The sequence below is a fragment of the Eubalaena glacialis genome, chromosome 12 (genome assembly GCF_028564815.1).
Source record: "Eubalaena glacialis isolate mEubGla1 chromosome 12, mEubGla1.1.hap2.+ XY, whole genome shotgun sequence".
Lineage (NCBI taxonomy): Eukaryota > Metazoa > Chordata > Mammalia > Artiodactyla > Balaenidae > Eubalaena > Eubalaena glacialis.
The window spans coordinates 13,710,671-13,728,326 of record NC_083727.1 but is presented as its reverse complement, the minus strand read 5'-3'; positions in this window follow the sequence as shown (position 1 = coordinate 13,728,326).

Below are 17,656 nucleotides of genomic sequence, written 5' to 3'. Positions count from 1 at the left end.
CTTATCCAATGGCTCTGTGGGGTTGGGGGAAAAGTAAAGAATACTGACAGGAGGTCAAATCAGAAGACAGAGATCACTTCCTGTTCATCTCCATAGTCACAAATAGATCTGATGGGTCTCTGACTCTTCAAATACTTAATTTAATTACTTGAGTTTAAGTGATTCATGAGATGCATCAAGCAGTATTTCAACCAGCTTATGCACTATGAGATATAGATTAGTCCTTAAATAGCTCTGCAGAATATCTCTTCCTCTATGCCACGTCAAATTCTTAACCTTAGATTTGTCATTAGATTATCCTTCCTGCTTCTCTGATTATAAGGACAACTGTTAAACCTTTACTGAAAACTAAAAATAGCATAACTTTTAAAAAAAGAGAGAGATCAATAAGATGTGATATGAGGCTATAAATTTTTGAATGAAAGCAAGAAATATTCAAGTTTTAAAATGCTTATTTCTTTAGATAGATAGATATAACTCAATTTGGACCATCTATAATTTATAAATGATAGGTTATTCCATTTTAATTAATATTTAATATTATCCAGTGCATTACAGTTCCCAAAATTTTCTGTCAGTGCACTCAGGATTCCTCTCCCATAAGCAGTATCATGTAATGGAAAGCCCCTGGGTTTTGAAATCAAACTGCCAAGGTTTGAATTCCTCCCACGTTCAAGCTTAGTGATGTTAAGCAGGTAGCTTAATCTTTTTTGAACCTAAGTAGGTCCATATAGAAATTGGCACTAACAATGGAACCTATTTCATAAAGTTGTTTTTCAAGATTAAAAAAGATAATGTCTCTAAAGTGCCTATGACACATGACAATACATTTAATCATTATTTCACCTTAGTTTTTAGAAGGGGTCAACAAAATAAGAAGAAATACCATGCTCAAGATTATGCTACACATATTCATTTTTGGATTATCAATACTCTATTTGAAGCTGTGTAGTTATATACACTGATTTTATATATATATAATATACATATAATATATATAATCTTATTACTATCTTATTAAATATATATATTTAATTTTAGTACTTTCCATTTTTAAATTTTAGAAATATAATAAGAAAAATACATAAATATTAAACACAGTCTAAAGACTAGGCTTATAAAAATAGCTTAAAATTCCTTTAATTTTGGGGGAGTTAAATTACACAATAATAATTACAGTTATAAATGAGCGTGTGAACCTAGCAATGGTTTATGTGAGATTATTTTTCTAATCCAAGCTTTTTTTAGCAACCTTTATAAATCATGAAATATTCATTTGATTAACATCATTGTATGAGGCAAAAAAAAAATAGTTGACTGGTATTTGAGCACATAGACAAATGTAAAAGAAATCACTGACTTCATCAGGATCTATCATGCAGTAGTTTTATTGAAGCTTATCTGAGTTAAAAAATAGAATGAAAAAAAATGGGAATTAACCTGCAAGAAACTTGAATTATTTAGGCTAAAGAATACACGACTTAATAGTATAACTCAATATATACTTCAGTATAATATATACTTCAGTATATTATATTATTATCCCTAGGTGAATTACCATATACCTAAGGAAGACAGGAAATAGGAAATGCATTTCAATAGAAGTTTATGAAAGTATGGTAGATATTTTAGTTATTGCTACTAGTTAATCAATGGAAAGATTACTGAAATTGGTTCCTTGTAATAAAAAATAATAATAATTTATTGTTATATATATAAATGAGCCAAAGACAGCCTCTATGGATTGGCACCTAGGTTTTTTTTTTTACTGTAGAGTGAGACCTGTTAGTTCAGAAGCTCATGAGCACCAAACTCAAACTTTTATGCACCCAATTATTTTTAAAACAGCACAAAAAAGCAGATTTTTCAGCCATTTAGAGCCTTCCTACTTTGTATATCCTGCAAAACCTCACCAGCCATCCGCTGGCCATTGATAAGATTGAGACTTGTGGTTATAAAACCCCAAGTTGCCGTGGCCTTTCTGACCCAGGGACTCCCCACTGTGCTGCTGAGCCACATCACCTAGAAGCCTAAGTTCCTTCTCTGATCCCCCCACCTCCCCCAGGAGCTCCCTTGCCCTCCTCCCTTCTGGATGGTGGCCCCCTTTGTGAGCCTCTGGACAGCCTCCTGCTGTGAGGCGCTTTCCCCTCTCATACAGTCTTCTCCAAGCACTGCCCAATAAAGTTTGTTATGTGGTCATATCTTTTTCCTTTGATTAGTACCCAGATCTCTTCAACCGTGGCACCATTATCAGTCTAAAGCTGTCAAAAGCTTACTTTCAAGGAATCTACTTTCTGCTTTTAGTGGCCTGCCTTTTAGGCTGGTGAAGAGTTTAAGGAGCCAGCCTCTGAAGAAGGAATTGGTGATGCTGCTTGGAGAAATGACTGCTGAGCATTTCTAAGAAGACAGTACAAGTAATATGTGCCACCCTGGAAGCAGAGACCCCTGGTGTGGGACAGAAGTGGTTAGCACTGGTCTGTCCAACCGGGATATGGAATATGCTTTGTACTTGTCTATAACGTCTAGCTTAGACTCTCACAGCAGATCAGAAAAGAAAGAAACTCTCAGCCTGGCTACCTCTTCTTATTTCCTGCAGGAATGTCTTCATGGAGGTATAATAGAAAATTGTATTATCAGCTATTGTCAAGTACTGATGTAAGAAAAATACACTATTTTAAAAATTCTGTATATTTGTATATATTTGTATTTGTATAACCACATAAGCAGTGTCAGTTTTGTTTTGCATTGCACTCGTATGAAGACAACCATGATAAATTTAGTGCCATAAAAATAAGATAATTCTCCTAAGAAAGTCGTATGATTCTCCTTATTAGCTGAGAGCTCATTGATAGTTGTTTTTTTCTTAGTTCAGGTTTTATTTTATTTTATTTTTTTGGTCATATCTGCTTCCACCCAATGCAGGACTCTTGTTCTTGTATCAGAATTGCAATGATTTTGTGGTCTTATTGCATTTGTCTTTTCTTAACTGCATTAGAGCACTTTGCTCAGATCACCACTGTAGCACTGACCGCATGTATTATAGTTAATTGCTAGCCTCCACTAGGCAGTGATTTTCTTGGGTACAGAGAATGCATCACATCCATTTCAGTATTCCCATCACACAAGTGATATCATCACATCGCATATGTGCCAGGCACACAGATAACACCAACACATTTTTATTGATTTGCTTCATTGAATTATTGTAAGCTACCTCAAATCCTTTTGGCAGCAGGCAAAGTAAAACATAAATAGTAATTTTAAGTCAGATATCAGAAAGAGTGTCAGTGCCTCTTGACATTGGAATAGAATAAATATTGGACTGTCATTCTTCTAGGAAAGGATAATTTTCTATGATATTTTTATAAATAAGAATTTCATAAAGGATATTAAACATTGTCAATACAGATTCAGTCTCTCAACAAAATATGCTGAACATATAGTATGTGTAAATCACTATTGTAAGCCCTGGGGGAAAATGGTGAATATGGTAGAAGCTCAAGGAATAGTGAGGAAGAAAAATTTATCATATCAGGGTTCTATCAATTGGCCCCAACTTTCCTGTACTTCTTAGGAGTATGATAACATAGAAGAATGGTAGTGAATATGAACATGTCCTTAGTCTGTCCTTTAACAGAATCTCTTTAAACACCAAAAGGAAGCCTTGAAATAAGTGTCATCTAGGGAAATGTAGGCAAAGGTGGAATAGAAGCTCAAATCTATTTCCTATAATGTTCCTTGAAAAGAAAAACTCATTTTGACAGTAATTAGCCCATGGCAAAAGGCAAAGTTAAGGGCTGGGTTGTGTAGAAAGCCTTTATTTGGGCACCATAATTGACTTGCTCCAGATAGTTGTAGAAAGGTAGTGGGAATTCAGAATTCCAGGGCTCTAGTCTGGAGTCCCTCTGTGACTTCAGGACAGTCACCCTTTCCTGGTATTTTAGGTGAAGCTCTAGTTAGAGTGAAAGTGATGTAATAAATCCTAATATTTGCTCACCTCCTTCTTTCTCTACCTTACCAAATATTTAATGATTATTTTCCATCTATGCTTCCCTATATAGGAAATATGGATTGGGTAATATTAAGCTAGTAAACAAATTTACACTGAAAATAGAACAAGTACAGTAATTTTAGTTAATTTAATGGCTATTATTATTCATAAAGTTAAATTTGATGCTGAAATAATATTCTTTCTTCTTTTAAAGCAATGGACAATAGATAGGGAATGCCATCTTGGAATGGTATTTAGATGGGAAGGGGTTTAAATAGGCTCACAAGATAGCCAGATTCCTGTGGTCTTTTCAGACATACTTTAATAGATTAAGACTCACATTGTTTTTAGGCTATTAAATTTAGTTTAAGGGACTTCCGTGGTGGTCCAGTGGCTAAGACTCCACGCTTCCAATGCAGGGGGCCCAGGTTCCATCACTGGTCAGGAAATTAGATCCCACATGCTGTAACTAAGACCCGGTGCAGCCAAATAAATATTTTTTTAAAAATTTAGTTTAAAAATTAAGTGATTCTATTCCCAAATTTAAAATAAGTCCTTTTCTATGGAAGACAGCACTTTTTTTTTTTTTAAACGACATTTTGGTTACTATTGTCAAATCATAGGGATGAAGCAAACTGAAAACCCTACCCCTTCTAATTCTCTGACTTATTTACTACCACCCAGTAGGTTCTCAGTGGACTTGAGTAAAATCCAAACTCCTAACTGTAGCCACAAAGCTTGCAGGGACTCAGCCTCAGCCCCTTGTCTTCCTGTCCTCTCCCTGTCCTGTTCTCTGGGCACTTGGGCCTTCTTGTCTACCAGGAGTATCCTGAGTTCAGGCCCAACTGAGGGCCTCTGTACTTGCTATTTACCCTGTCTCTCAAGCTTTTCTCCTAGATTTTGTATGCCTGTTTCCTTCTCATCACTCAAGTTTCAGCACAACTTTGCCACCTCCAAAGAGACTTCCCTAACTCCCAATTAAAATGATAAATTCCCAACTTGACCACTCTCTTTCCTATTGCCTTATTTTGTAGTCTTCATAGCACTTCTTAGTATTTGAAATTTTTATTGTATTAGTTTATTTATTTACTGTCTATTTCCTCTAGTATAACATAAGATCTAAGAGATCAGGAATCTTGTCTATTTTGTACATTGGTTGCTATTTAATAAATACTTGTTGAATGAATGAATGAATGAATATGATTTCATTCTGCTTTAAAATATCTCCAGAGAAGGATCACATTTTAGCTGTCTAGTTGAACTAACTGTAAAGAGTGTCTTTCCCTTATAGCTATTCAAAAATACTTATCTTTTCACTAGTACTGTTTATTTCTTGTTCTGTTCTTCTTAGAAAAGATATCACATATTTGAATTTTTTTCCCAGACAAGTGATTTTAGTTCCTTTAGGCTTTTCTCTTGGGTCTTATGCATTAATATTCTACCAGTGTGGACGTCTGGTTCTCCCCTGAAACCTATTCAAGTTTTCTACATTGCTGTGAATTTTTGAGGCTTGGAAAAGTAGCCATTATATGAATAATGTTCTGGTCAGTGTTGAATGCATATGAATCATCATTTAATTCACAAAAGGAGTGGATTGATGGCTAACAGCAATTTGTTTCCTTTATCTTTCACTAATGAAAATTAAAATCTTATTACTACAGTACCCATGCATGTAGAAAAATTAAAGTTATATTCTTTGCAGTAATAATTTCCTATTTTCATCATTTTTGAAAAGAAATAAAGATGGCTTAATGGTTCCAGACTTCTAAAATGTAGCTAAATAACCTTTAAAAATGTGAGTAATCATAAACAAATGTTTTCTTCAGATCCTAATTGGCAATTAATCCCTTTTTGTCCTTCCTTCTTTGTCATACATTTCAATAATATTACAATTTGTTGAGTGGCCTCTGATATCTGGGCTGCACAAATCCAATCAGTGGCATTTCACATTATAGAGTTGCTCATGATGTGCCAGATTCTACATCACCTTTGAAGCACAGTCTCTTTAAGAATCCAAAAAAGATCAGGTCCCACTTAACACATACGGTTAGAAACTTATTTGTTCTGCATGTAGAAAGAATATCATCATGTAGTAATAAGATCTCGGATATTAGCCATATTCCTTCTGATTTTAAGTAGACTATTTAGAAAAGAATGTTTTTTGAGAATGCTAGCTCATTCATCCTGCTATTTTGCCAAAAATGAAAATCTGTCCTGCTTTTAATCATTTTATCAAAGTCTTTACTGTGTAACACTTTTTCAGTGACCAGAATCTGAAGATTTATGAATATAAAATGTATAAGGCACCTGTCCCTTTGCCACAAAGGAAAAAAATCTTTCAAGTATGCAAAAAAAATGACAGTCACTGAGGTATCTTAATATCTAAGTAGTATTTAATGACATCTTACTGGTTTCATTGCTTTTTTCCTCTTGTTTGCATGGAGAGTGTGTGTGCACAGGATTTCTGAGTAGAATCAAATGAGGAAAGAGAATGGTCTCCAAACCCAATCTCCCTGGTTCTATTTATTTGGACTACCACTGCCAGGTTTACCTTCCTTGTACATGGCCATCAACATCAATCTGTCTCTCACACTCTCTGTGGCTACCTAAACCATTTGGTTGATTTCCAGATTCTTTCATACTTTGGTCTTGTTCTATTCAATTTAATTTTCCAGTAAACTCCCAAGACATTCTCCAGTGATGTGCTTTGTCCAAAAATTGTCATTCCTATGAACACACCTTACTGCTTCTTGCTCTCTTGTTCTCATTCATACTCTGCCCTCTCTTGCCTAGACAATGTTCCTTTTCCTCATCAACACAGTGTCCTTCCTTAAAATTGCAGGCCAAATTATATCTTTTCCCATGAAACCTTCCCTAACCTCCAGCCTTCTCCCTCCTGATAACCCAACACCCTCTACCCAGATCATGTCTCCATTGGTCTTCCTTTTCTTGGAATCTCAGAATAGTTCAAAATTCAGCATTTAAATTCAGGCACACTTTTTTATGTCATACATATTACTCATATCGCTCAAATTTGGCTCTAAGCTCCTAAAAACTGAAACACCATGTCAAACTTTTTTACTCCCCCAAAGCACATAGCACAGTTATGGCTGTTGTCCTGGAGTGTGCAGGGGAGGAATCCCAAGCATGTCTCAAGTCCATCAGCACTCTACATAGAATTGGTGGTAAATAAATGCATCTATTGATTCATTGATTTGTTACAGGTGAATTCTAAATGTTTATGTTCTAAGTGATGAAAAAAAGTGACAAACAATGGTAAGGACAGAAAGGAAGCAGTATTTGGATAGGACAAGGCAAAATACAGAGGGCCAAAGTAGCAATTTTTGGTGCTTAGTAATTTTTGCAAGTATTTGCAAGGCTATTGTGCTCTATTATCTGTTTAGAAACGTTTAGTGATTGATATAAATCAGTTCTATAAGCCATTTATTAACCTGCAAACAAATGGTGCAGTTTACTTGGCCATCACAAACGAAATGCCAGGTGTCAGATCTCACCAGAGAGATTATGCTTTTCCCTCTAAATACAGCACAGTGCCTGGCACATTGTAATTGTCCAATAAATACTTGTTGATGGAATTAATCAACGAATGAATTTCTAAATATTTAAACCATGAGTACTGACATTGAATTTGTGCTATTTAAGTTTAATTTACACTTTTCAATCACGACCAAACGGAAATCCTTTCTTGACCCTCCCCTACACTGTGTTAGGTCTCTATCTTAGAATGTTAGGACTGCTATACCAAAATACCATAGACTAGATGGCTTTTAAACAAAGGAAGTTGATTTCTCACAGTTCTGGAGGTTGAGAAGTCCAAGATCAAGGCACTGGCAGATTCGGTGTCTGGTGAAGACCCACTTTCTGGTTCATAGATGGTCCTCTTCTTGTTGTGTCCTCACCTGGTGGGAGAGGTGAGGGAGCTCTCTGTTGCCCCTTTTATAAGGGCACTAATGTCACTCATGAGGTCTCCACCCTCATGAACTAATTATCTCCTCAAACCTTATCTCCAAATATCAACCTTGGGAATTAGGTTAGGTTCCATATATTAATTTAGGGGGACCTGAATATTCAGTCTATAGCAGTCTCTCTGATATATCTACTCATGGTCAGGTATAGTGGGCATAGAGGGCTCTATAAAATCCATCACACTTGGTTATTAATGTTTAATTATCTGTTTTCCCCTCTAGTCTGGGTGCTATAGGTGCTGTGAGATCAAGGACCATACCTGCCGTCTTCAAAGATGAATCCCCTGTGCAAAACAGAATCTGCCACCCTGTATAAAACAAACACTTGAATGAATGAATGATTAACTTGCAATATCACTGGGGGTACGTTTTTCCAACCTCCTCTCTGTCCACTTTTTCCACAGCACTTTGTATTTTAAAGTCAAATATTTTGTGAAGGTTAATTTGCATCAAGTTGATGATCATCCTGATAACCATCTAACCATCTAATCATCCTGATAACCATCTAACCAGAAATGTAGTCATTTCTATGACTACAGTGGTGGGATTATTTGTTCTATAATGAAAATGAGTTTCTGTACAAGACTTAGGAAGCATACTTAAATCCATTAAGCACATCTGTTAAAATCTCTTGGCATTAAAAAAAAAAATGTTTAACTGGATTTATTTCCAACATTTTTATGAAATGTAGAACAATTGAGAACTAGAGATCTAATAACCCTCTCTACTATTTCTACAGGTTTGGACCACTGCTTTATGTAAAGAGAGGTATATTAAAAAATCACTTTCTAAACAGCTTTAGGATGGACATGAAATTGAATAGAAGGAATACATTTTTTTTTCTCTGAATCTACTAATTTCAGTGTAAAAGTAGAGAAAGAAATAAGCTATGAGATGAAAGCCTTATGTGAAGAAGAGGAACTAGTGGGTTCCCTCAGAGTCTGAAGTGGTCTTGCTGTTAGTGAAAATATTTATTCTGCTCCTCTATCCATTTGGGCACCATGAAATATCTGTCACTAGAAATCCCTTGAAAATGTTTTGCTTATCAGTCCTCAGAGATCAAGTTCCCATAGGCTACATTTAACTGGCAAAAAACAATCAGTGTATGCCTTTCCTTATATTTGATGTTCCCTTTTCTTACAGATGTTGAATCATAAGATTAGGACCTTGACTATGACTTCTATAATACACGGAAACCATTTCCAACTAAAATAAGATAGCAATATAATAAAATATAACCAAAATTATGCTTCATAAATACTTTTGCATTGCTAATGACCTAAACTCTTAACTATGGAAGAAATTCTTCAGTTTGACTACATTTCCAAATATCTTCGATAATCACTAAAACACTGCCAAACTCCCTTTCAGTTTCTACAGACTCATCGTCTCCAATAGTGTTCAAAAGAGAGAGAGAAAGAGCAAAAGAGCAGAGCTGTCTTCACAAACAAGTGCAAACTATTTTCAGCAGAGTAAAGCTCCTGCTTTCTGGAAGTAAATATAAAATGGAAACTTAGTATTTTTCAGGTGAACACACTGCAGCAGACAATGACGCCATTTTGTTTCCTTCCCTTTTCTTTTGGTAGAAGGAAAGAGTCCTCAAATGTACAGTGAGCTAACTAATGCTGCTCTTTTATTCAATTAGATTTTGGAGTAAGGACAAAACACTAGAGATATAAAAATCTATGACTTTGTGCAATTCATAGAGACTTAAAGGGAAAGAAACATTGCCATTTTGGTTCTGAATTTGAGGTAATTTCAGAGGTAATCTAATTAAACACTCAATATTACAGATGAGTTAATTTCAAGTCTGAGAGGCACAAGTAACTTACCCAAGGATAGTAATCAAGTTCTTATTTTAAAAAGAGTTCAATTTTGTAGAAAGAAAAACATATGTGTAGATAATTTAATGAAAGAAACTTTGTGAATCATTTCTTTATTACTATGTTATTCCTAGTTTACTAACAATTTTTAATAGTATTGGACTATATACAGATATGATTGAATACTAAAAAGAAAAAAAAAATCTACTGAGATATTCCAGTGTTATCACTCTGGGTTATAGTTTTTTAAAGTAATTACAAAGATGTATTTTTACTATAACAAATTATATTTTGGTGCCTATAAACTTTTGAAAAGATGTGAGAAGATACTACATATTCTATAGAAGTTATGCACATTTACATATAAAAAAACACATAAATAATACAGCATTAAAATGATACCTATAGATGTATACATGTATTTTATATATATATATATGCACATATGTCTGTATATGGTATATGGTATACTAGGCAGAGATGTTTTTACAATGTATTTCCGTATAACTGAAACTTATATTGCTGAAGATTTCCTTGCCTTTTCGTAGACAGAAGTTTTATAACCTAACATGAGACGTCTGTCACAGAGAAAGACAGTTCCATAAATTTTAGCTTGGCTATTCACCTCCACCTTGGATTTAGGAAACACATTTTGATGATTCATATATATAGCATAAAGGTATCATTGACAATAAAATGGCTTCAGGCTATGTAAACCCATAAATAAAGGGAAATCAAACCTTTCATACAAGTAATCCATGCAAGAAATCATTTTGTAAATTTGAAGACACCTATCCTATATTGGCATGAGGGTTACAAGTCCCTAAAAAGAAAAAATACATAAGTTTGCAGTTTCCATTTTTTAACACATTCAGAGTTCCCCTTCCCTTCCTTCCAAGACACATGTTTTGGAGTTTTATGGTGCCCAGCATTAATTTTCTTCCAGTTCCTTGCTTTCTGAAACATGCCCAATAAGAAGCTATTAATCAGTTAGTGGAATCAATCATTTGTTTTCCTCAATTAACCATATTGACTAGAACAGCGATTCTCAGTCCTTAATGTGCATATAAATCACCTGGGGATTTTATTAAACTGTGGAATGAATCGGATTCAATAGGTCCAAGCGAAGACTGGCATTTCTAACAAGATTTCAGTTGCTGATGCAGCTGGGCAGTCGACACACGAGGCTTATCAAGGCTCCAGAATCCTTAGCCATAGGTATTTGTTTCTGTTCACTCTCACACATAGGCATTCAACAAACATGTATTGAACATGAACTCTGAACCAGCCATTGTGCCCTCCAAAGAGTAAATTTAAGGGCAAGCAGGCTTTCAAATTTCTTTTTGCTTTATATTTGGCTTATTACATTTCCATTATGGGAAATAGGGTGCAAAATGCCCCAGGGAAAAATGTGAATGGGGAGTACTGGCTAGACTTGCTTGAGAGTAATTAATTCCCTCATTTAGGTTAATTTTTTGCTAAGCACCATTTAAATCCTGGGGGCCACCATCCTCATAAGTTTTACTAAAGGGAATGTCTTATATTCTCCCCAATAACTGTAAAAATGCAACCTGACAGTTCAGTTATGAGGATCAACCAAAGGTTCATTTTCTTCATCCCTTCAACTTTTTCAACTCTTTTCCTAAGTAGGAAAACCCCATGGAAAGAAGATAGTTTTTGAAATCAGGCACGTTTGGGTTTAGATACAACATATTCTGCTTACTTGTGTGATCCTAGGCAATTTACTTCAATTCTCTGAGCCTCTGTTTTCTTACCTGTAAACATGGGTTAATAAAAATTATCTTACATTCATTTAAAACATACTTCTTGAACACCTCCGATGTACTGGGTACTGTTCTAGTTCTTGGGATGGGAGAATGAACAAATGAACATAGACTTCTTCCTCATGTGTCCACTGGGTGGAAATAATGCTTATAAATAGGATCTGACCGTCAAAAATGGTAGTAATTAGCATTCCTTAGTAGCTTTCAACTCCTTGGTGTTTTCCAGGTAACTCCTAGGTAAGTATTGGGTTGGCCAAAAAGTTCGTTCGGGTTTTGGGTACCAGCTTCTGCAAAAACCCGAATGAACTTTTTGGCCAACCCAATAGAACTGCCATTTTCACAGACTTTCATAGCAGTTCTCACTTACTCATGCTTACTATAAGCCAGGCATGGTTCTAAGTGCTTTACGTATCTATCCACACTCATTTAACCCTATGAGGCAGGTTGTTATTTTCATTTTACAAGGATAAGAACAGCAATGCTTAGAAAGGAAATTAAAGAATTTACTAAGACCATGAGCTGGTAAATAGCAGAGCTGGGATCTGAATTCACATAGTTTGACTTCAGGGATTAGGTCTTAACCACAACACCTTGGAGTAATAAAGTTAGAACCATTCTAAATAAGTCCCCAAATTTTCACTTCATGTATTAAAACTGCCCATCCCGAACTGTATGTTAGCTAGGTTTAGTATGCCCTCTGGTGGAAAACCAAAGAAGGAAAGACAAGGAATGTGAAGTGCAACAGGAAGAGACAGGAACAAGTTCACTGACATTCTGGGCTCTAGAAAAGTTTGCAAGCTCATGAAAATGGCTGGAAAATCTACCAGGAAGAAGACATAAGAATACTGAGCAAGACTAAATAGTCAACACGACGTAGCTGCCTCGCACACGGGCTACACACGGCAGAGGCCCTACAGGGGCAGCTGTGCGAAGGAATCTTGTAAAATCTCAAAGAATGAATATCAGAATTACAGTTTTTACTAGAAATCATTTTAATTAAAAAAAGTATTTGTCAGAACATCAAAAAAACATGATCATGTAGCTATTGTACACTGCCTTCTCAGGAAGGAATTGCGAGCAGGCAATATGGTATTCCCCTCTGGAGTGCTAGAATTTTCAGGATTCATGAATTCCTAGGACGTGCCTTCCTAAGGCCGTAACGGCTGATTCTGTGCTCCCTAACCTCACCTCCCAAGCAAAAACTGGTGTAAAATAAAACATTATTCCTTTGCTTCTCAGACTATACATTCAAGTGGTTAAAGGCAATAGGTCTTAAATGTAAGCTGGCTGGTGGACCTTGAAGATGGCACAGCATTTTGTATGAAGTCACCAACACTGATACTTTTCCTGTGCTCAGGCAGCTGAGGAGGGGAGGGAAGTACTGCCCCCTCTTATGATTCTCTTCACTCTTCCTCTCAGTCCCAGCAAGATAAGCACCTTTGTTCCATGGAGGCCAGGAGCCCCTCAGGAAGACTCTTATTCCTGGTAAGAAACAGTCACTCTCAACTAGGCTCTTTGGCTAAGGATTGCCCTCTCTGCTCCTTATTCGGGTCTCTCAGGAAGATGGCAGTGACATTAGAGATTGCTGTGCATCCATCTTCTGAGAATCTAGGACTTTACGTGCATGTTAATTTATCTAGAGAGAAAGAACATGACCTATTTTGCCCTAGGACTAGAAAATCGATCCTTCAGTTGGCTGATGGACCAGCATTACTGTTTCTACTCTTTATCTTCCTACAATCCATCTTCCACTCATTTTAGCGCTTCTAGCCCATCCTCTGGAATGAGAAAACTCATCCTTAAAAGTATAAAGTATTGTCTAGAATTTTTACTTAAAATTAAAAAAAAATACTTTTACTTAAAAAAAAAAATAGTACTAGTCCTTAAAAATAACTATGTAACTGTGTCCTGAAGTTCAGTCAACAATATACATGTTGTTTTGGGTTGTCACAATCTGTAATATCACTTCAGGGTTTCCTTTTCTGCCACCCTATTCTGAAGGCTTTAAAAAATAATTTTCTATGGACTTTTCCTAGCTCTTGGCATGAAATAGAAATGGATTTTTCTGTCATGTAAAGAAAATAGGTGATGAGCATTACTTTTCTTCACAGTAGTAAAGGAACTTCGGAGGACATCACTGTTTCCATGCTGAATTCACACAGTCATTTGCTTGTGTACCTCTCTCTCAGCACTTACTACTTTTCCGGAAACCATATAAGCTCCTTGACCAATACATCTCTGAATCAATCACAGGACATAGTAGAAATTTAGCACATTTGAAAAAGGGAAAGAGGAGGGAACAAGAAAAGAGGTCATTCTTATCACCATCAAGATTATTTTCAATATTTCCTTTGTTCTGAGCCTCTTGTTAGAAGTCATTTTTCCTTCCATTCTATTATCATATTTTGTTTACTTCATATTTATTTCATTTTGCTTTCTATTATGGTTAAGTTAGTATTTCTTTTTCTCTTTCTCTCTACCCCCTAGACTTTTTCAACTGGATTTCTTATCTGAGCCATAGAATACAGAAAATTGAGTGATTATTTTCTTAATTTCTTCAAGGAAGGCTCTTAACTGGTACCATTCTAGATGCCTAAAAGAAATGTTAATTTATTATATGTAATAGATGCCTTAGGTCATTAAAGCTCAGTTCTTTCCTGCAACCCTGGCTGGGAAAGGCTACGCATTTGACATCACCCACAGTACTACACTGTACTCCATTACAATAAGTGTTTTTTTAATAAACAAATAAATGAATGATTGTAAACTTCTAAGTATGAGTCATTTGAAGTTTCATTCAGTTCATGCTTTAACAAAATTATTTTCTAGTAAGGTTACTTTCTTTGCTCATCTGCTGAGGATGAAAAACCTTTTAAATTCTCAAGAGTTAAGAACATAGGTAATGGAAAATTTAACATGAGATTTTTCTACCCTTATCAAAATGATAGAATTATTTAGGAAGGGGCCTGTTTATTTAGACTATCATAAACATCCAGATATTTCTAAGCATTCATATTTTGGCCATAATAAAAAAATTACAACACATATATTTATTTACTATGTATCAGATATTGCAGTAACACTTTACCTATATTTTCTCACTTAATTGTTATGTTAATAATATCAAGTAGGTGTTATTACCTTCTCTTTATAAATATGAAAACTGAAGCTCATAGAGGTTAAAAACTTGCTCAATGTTAAATAGTAAGTGGAAGAGTTAGGATTCCAAAACAGAAATGTCTGACCGTACAAAATGTCTGCTCTTTCCATTTTGGGACACTACTATCCCACGGATGATTTAGACAAATAAAAATTCAGGTTTATCTAATGTATGACTATGTACCTGCTTCTGTTAATGGGTTGAGTCATCTTTTGAATATTGGCAACATAGAAAGAATTACATTAATGAAATGCAGTGGATGTTTAACCATCAGTGCTTAAAAAAAGAAAGGGGATGGTTTCCTTCCCCTTCCCTTTCATCCTAATGACCCACCACTTGTTTTCACTAACTTTGTCTATTTTATAATCCTTTTGAAACCAAATGATAAAGTGTAGCTGGACATTCTCATCTATGTCCAATATATAAAATGATATTGGACCAAAAAATAAGCCCTCATAACCAAAACAAAAAAGGCATTAGCAAAACAGTATTTTACAAACCTCAAATTATAGGTTCTCTATGGCCCTCAGAGCTCAGGAAGAAAGGAAAGCCTTATTCCTGAGGAAAGGGAGTAGAGAAGAATTTGTAAAGGGTCACAGCAGTTTCCGTCACTAATGTGGAGGCTAAGCGCAAGTTCAGTTGCACCCATTGACTCCCAGAGACGTCAGCCTGAATCCACACAGTCAGTTCTTTCATTCATTTCTTCCACAATTATTTAGTAAGCATTTTCTGGGTGATGGGGAGATAGGACCTGGCCTGCGCTGGTAAGAGCAGTTACCTGTTAGTCTGGGAGTGAGGATGGGCAGAGGTCAGATAAGGAGCAAGTTGCTGCAAAACCATGAGTGTTGGGGGCTCGGAGAAAAAGCATCCAAGTCTATTTAGATGACCTCTAGTCCTTCATTTTCTAGCAAATACCGTCTTATCTCTATACCTAGAATAAACTTATTTTTAGAAAGTACGGTAGATCTTGGTACTAGGGTACTAGAGTGTGACATGTTTAGGTTATGAGGCCAGAAAAGGTTCTTCTGTAATTGTTTGTTGTGTGATCTTAGACCAACGCTGTCCAATAGAAACATAATGCCAGCTGCATACGTAATTTAGCATTTTCTAGTTGCCACACTAAAAATAATGAAAAGAAACAGGTAAAATTAATTTTTGTAATATCTTATTTAACCAAGTATATCCAATATATCATTATTTCAATGAGTAGTCAATATAAAAAGTATACATGAGATTTTGCTTCTCTTCATTCCAAGTCTTCAGTATCTGGGGTGTATTTTACATTTACAGCACATCTCTGTTTGGATTGGAATGAGCCACACTTCGTTTGGCAGCCTCATGCTGCTACTGCATTGGACCGTGCAGATCTCAACTTTGAATATAAACATGGATAAAAAATGTTGAAGATAAGCAAGGCTTCTGTTCTTAATACCCGAGACCAAAATGTAAATAGTTTATATTTACCTATCCTAGCTAAACACTATGTTGTGGGCTTTGTGTTATAATCTGACAGTACAAATTGAATAGAAAAGCAGTAATATTGTTTCATCCTTTTTTATATTAAATTTCAGATGAATGAACAAATTCAAAAGTATGGTGTTATAAGAGCACCATCTTGTGGCATTGTGCTGTTTATATTGTTGAAACAGAATTTGGGGAAAAGGGAACAATGCCAAGCAATCAGGATAAGATTATGATTTTAAGAAATTAAATTTTAAGTAATAGTGGAGGAACGACCATTGTCCTCTTTCATCTGCAATCTTTCAGGCAGACCCTTGAGTTGTATGAACTGGGCTTAACAAGCTTCCCAGCTAGATAGAGGACATGGAAATGCTAAACTCTGGGAGTCAGATAACACTCCAGCATGAACCTTGGTAAAGGCAAGCAAGGCTTTAGTGCTAATATGTGAATACAGTATTTACTCCAGTGAAATATGACAAGGAGAACGCTCACAAAAGACCAATGCATATGAACACATTGAGATTTTAGCAGAAACCCTAGAATATAATCTCCACCATCATAAGCGATGACAGATCTACTACGGAGCCGCCAAACCTGAACTTTCTTCATTAAAGTCCTCAATGAAGTAGCATTTGCCACTAAATGGTCACTTCAACGAATCAGAAATACCAGTTGGTCCCAGCACCATGTTAGGGGGGCCAGGAGTGACTCTGAGAAGTCAGACTGCTCACTGGCTTGACCAGAGAAGCCACGTAAAGGAAGTCATTTTGGAGACTAGCTCCCAGTAGAGACCACGTGTGACCAGGTTCAGCTCAAGTGCCCTTCTGAATGTAGTCATGTGTTCTTGTCACAACTTGAACCACCTAAGGAATCTTTTGACATAAAATTTATTTAGATTCAATCCGTAAAACATATAGGGTCTCCCTGGATGCCAGAATACAAACAAAGAAGTTTTAGGAAGCTTTAAACCAGTACTATGATTTTCTGTAAAAAAAATGAATCATTAAAAAAAAAAAATACCATATGTGTCACAGTCACCATGAAAATAGTAACATCTATAAGTTACTCATTATACTCCTTCTGTAGCAGACTTAAAATAGTCCATTTTGGTGATCATACTAGTCCCAAACATATTTTGGGTCTGGGAGTATGTGTTCTTTATTCAGGGACATTCTACACAGATGCAAGATGGCTTAGCCTCCTGTACTTAATGTTAGTGTTGATTCCAGGCTGAGAAATTATACATCTCAGAGTCCTGGGGAAGACTTGACCTTCTTAATATTAATTAGTGTAGCTAACTGAAGGGTGTGAGGAAAGACTTCTGTTCATCTTTCTCTTGTCCGAGGCTCCTAGAAAGGTGTGCCCACTTTGTATGAGTTGTCTATTATTGCATAAGGAATCTTCCTCAAACTTTGGGGCTTAAAAAACAGTTATGACCTGGGGTGGGCGCA